Raw genomic sequence first — 3,632 nt, 5'->3', positions numbered from 1 at the left:
TTGTATAGTCCAACACCAAACTTAGAGTTTGGTTGTGGCCTCCCAACACCAACTTAGAGTTTGACTGTGGGGGCTCTGTTTGACTCTGTACTGAGAGAAGCTTTTCATGCTTTCTCTCCATTGTTAAAGAAGATCCTTGAGCTTTAAACACAAGGTAGTCCCCATTCAATTGAAGGACTAATTTTCCTCTGTTAACATCTATCATAGCTCCTGTTGTGGCTAGGAAGGGTCTTCCAAGGATGATGTATTCATCTTCCTCCTTCCTAGTGTCTAAGATTATTTAATCAGCAGGGATGTAAAGGCCTTCAACCTTTACCAACACGTCCTCTACCAATCCATAAGCTTGTCTTACTGACTTGTCTGCCATTTGTAATGAGAATAAGGCAGGTTATACCTCAATGATCCCCAGTTTCTCCATTACAGAGAGTGGCATAAGATTTATGCCTGACCCTAGGTCACACAGAGCTTTCTCAAAGGTCATGGTGCCTATGGTACAGGGTATTACGAATTTGCCAGGATCTTGTCTCTTTTGAGGTAAAGTTTGCTGAATCCAGGTATCTAGTTCACTAATAAGTAAGGGAGGTTCACCTTCCCAAGTCTCATTACCGAATAACTTGGCATTTAGTTTCATGATAGCTCCTAGATATTGAGCAACTTGCTCTCCAGTTACATCTTCATCCTCTTCAGAGGAAGAATAGTTTTCAGAGCTCATGAATGGCAGAAGGAGGTTTAATGGAATCTCTATGGTCTCTATATGAGCCTCAGATTTCCTTGGGTCCTCAATAGGGAACTCCTTCTTGCTTGAGAGACGTCCCATGAGATCTTCCTCATTGGGATTCGAGTCCTCTCCCTCCTTCTTGCATTCGGCCATGTTGATTATATCAATGGCTTTGCACTCTCTTTTTGGATTCTCTTCAGTATTGCTTCGGAAAGTACTAGGAGGAGTTTCAGTGATTTTCTTACTCAGCTGGCCCACTTGTGCCTCTAGATTTCTGATGGAGGACCTTATTTCACTCATGAAACTTAAAGTGGCCTTAGACAGATCAGAGACTAAATTTGCTAAGTTAAAGGTACTCTGTTCATAATTCTCTGTATGTTGCTGAGAAGATGATGGATAAGACTTAATATTACTGAGCCTATTTCTTTCACCACTATTAAAGCCTTGTTGAGGCTTTTGTTGATCCTTCCATGAGAAACTTGGATGATTTCTCCATGATGAATTATAGGTGTTTCCATAAGGTTCACCCATATAATTTACCTCTGCTATTGCAGGGTTCTCAGGATCATAAGCTTATTCTTCAGAAGATGCCTCTTTAGTACTGTTGGATGCATTTTGCCATCCATTCAGACTTTGAGAAATCATGTTGCTTGATGAGTCAACATTTTGTTCTGAGCCAATATGGCATTCAGAGCATCAATTTCAGGAACTCCCTTCCTTTGAGGCGTCCCATTATTCACGGAATTCCTCTCAGAAGTGTACATGAACTGGTTATTTGCAATCATGTCAATAAGTTCTTGAGCTTCTGCAGGCGTTTTCTTTAGGTGATTGGATCCACATGCAGAATGGTCCAATGACATTTTAGAGAACTCAGATAGACCATAATAGAATATATCTATCATGGTCCATTCTGAAAACATGTCAGAAGGACATCTTTTGGTCATCTGCTTATATCTTTCCCAAGCTTCATAGAGGGATTCACCATCTTTTTGTTTGAAGGTTTGAACATCCACTCTAAGCTTGCTCAGCTTTTGAGGAGGAAAGAACTTAGCCAAGAAGGCCATGACCAGCTTATCCCAGGAGTCCAGGCTATCTTTAGGTTGAGAGTCCAACCATACTCTAGCTCTGTCTCTTACAGCAAAAGGGAAAAGCATGAGCCTGTAGACTTCAGGATCTACTCCATTAGTCTTAACAGTCTCACAGATCTGCAAGAACTCAGTTAAGAACTGGTAAGGATCTTCTGATGGAGGTCCATGAAACTTGCAGTTCTGTTGCATTAGAGCAACTAATTGAGGTTTCAGCTCAAAATTATTTGCTCCGATGGTAGGAATTGAGATGCTTCTTCAATCAAACTTGGAAGTAGGTGTAATATAATCACCAAGCATCCTCCTTGCATTATTTTGTTAGGTTCGACTGCCATCTCCTTCTCTTGTTCGAAAATTTCAGTAAGGTTGTCTCTGGATTGTTGTAATTTGGCTTCTCTTAGTTTCCTCTTCAGAGTCCTTTCAGGTTCAGGCTCAGCTTCAACAAGAATGCTTTTTTCCTTGTTCCTTCTCATATGAAAGAGAAGAGAACAGGAAAAGAAGGGAAGAGGAATCCTCTATGTCACAGTAAAGAGGTTTCTTATTGTTAGTAGAAGAAGAAAGAGAATAAAGAAAGGAGAATCCAAACAAAAGGGTGAGGATAGGAGTAGTGACTTGAGATGAAGAGAGGTGAAGAGAAGTGTTAGTAAATGAATAAATAAATAGAAAAAGATGAGAGAGGGAGAAATTTTCAAAATTAATTTTGAAAAGCAGTTAATGATTTTCGAAAATTAAAGGTAAGATAGAATTAAAATTAAAATTTAAAACAATTAGTTAATTAAAAAGAATTTTGAAAAATAAGGAGATATTTTCGAAAATTAGAGAAAGAAAAGTAGTTAGGTGGTTTTGAAAAAGATAAGAAACAAACAAAAAGTCAAAAAGTTAGTTAAAAAAGAATTGAAAATCAAATTTGAAAAGATAAGAAGATAAGAAGTTAGAAAAGATATTTTAAAATTAAATTTTTGAAAAAGATATGATAAAAAGATATGATTAAAAAGATATGGTTGGAAAAGATTTAATTTTTTTAAAATTAAAATTAATTACTAACTAAAAGATAAGATTCTAGAATTTAAAGATTGAACCTTTCTTAACAAGAAAGTAACAAACTTCAAATTTTTTTCAATCAATCATATTAATTGTTAGCATAATTTTCGAAAATAAAGATAAAATTAAGAAAAAGATTTTTGAAAAATATTTTAAAGAATTTTCGAAAATTAATAAGAAAAATGAAAAAGATTTAATTTTTGAAAAAGTTTTTAAAAGATAAGATTTTTAAAATTGAAATTTTGACTTGACTAACAAGAAAACAACTTATTTTAAAAAAAATTTTGACCAAGTCAACCCAAAATTTTGAATTTTTTTGTGAGAAAAAAGAAAAAGTTATATTTTTTTTGAATTTTTTGTTATGAGAGAGAAAAACAACAAAAATGACTCACAACATAAAAATTATGAATCAAAACACATGATGCATGCAAGAACACTATGAATGTCAAGATGAACACCAAGAACACTTTGAAGATCATGATGAACATCAAGAACATATATTTGAAAAATTTTTGATGCAATGAAAACATGCAAGACACCAAACTTAGAAATCTTTAATGCTTAGACAATATGAATGCAAAGATGCACATGAAAAATAATAAAAAACAAAAAACAAGAAAACATCAAGATCAAACAAGAAGACTTACCAAGAACAACTTGAAGATCATGAAGAACACTATGGATGCATGAATTTTCGAAAATTGTAAGAACAAGATGAATATGCAATTGACACCAAACTTCTAAATTGACTCAAGACCCAAACAAGAAACACAAAATATTTTTGATTT

General features: G+C 34.6%; 1 non-coding gene across 1 annotated transcript; it reads left to right on the top strand.

Annotated features, from left to right (window-relative positions):
* Positions 1-1,636: 1,636 nt before the first annotated feature.
* On the top strand, positions 1,637-1,740 carry LOC112767220 (small nucleolar RNA R71). Its single transcript, XR_003184781.1, has one exon. It is a non-coding gene; the product is annotated as a small nucleolar RNA R71 (small nucleolar RNA).
* Positions 1,741-3,632: the final 1,892 nt, after the last annotated feature.

Source organism: Arachis hypogaea, chromosome 2 (genome assembly GCF_003086295.3).
Source record: "Arachis hypogaea cultivar Tifrunner chromosome 2, arahy.Tifrunner.gnm2.J5K5, whole genome shotgun sequence".
NCBI lineage: Eukaryota > Viridiplantae > Streptophyta > Magnoliopsida > Fabales > Fabaceae > Arachis > Arachis hypogaea.
Note: the sequence above shows the minus strand (reverse complement) of the source record. Positions and strands in the feature narration are given on the sequence as shown.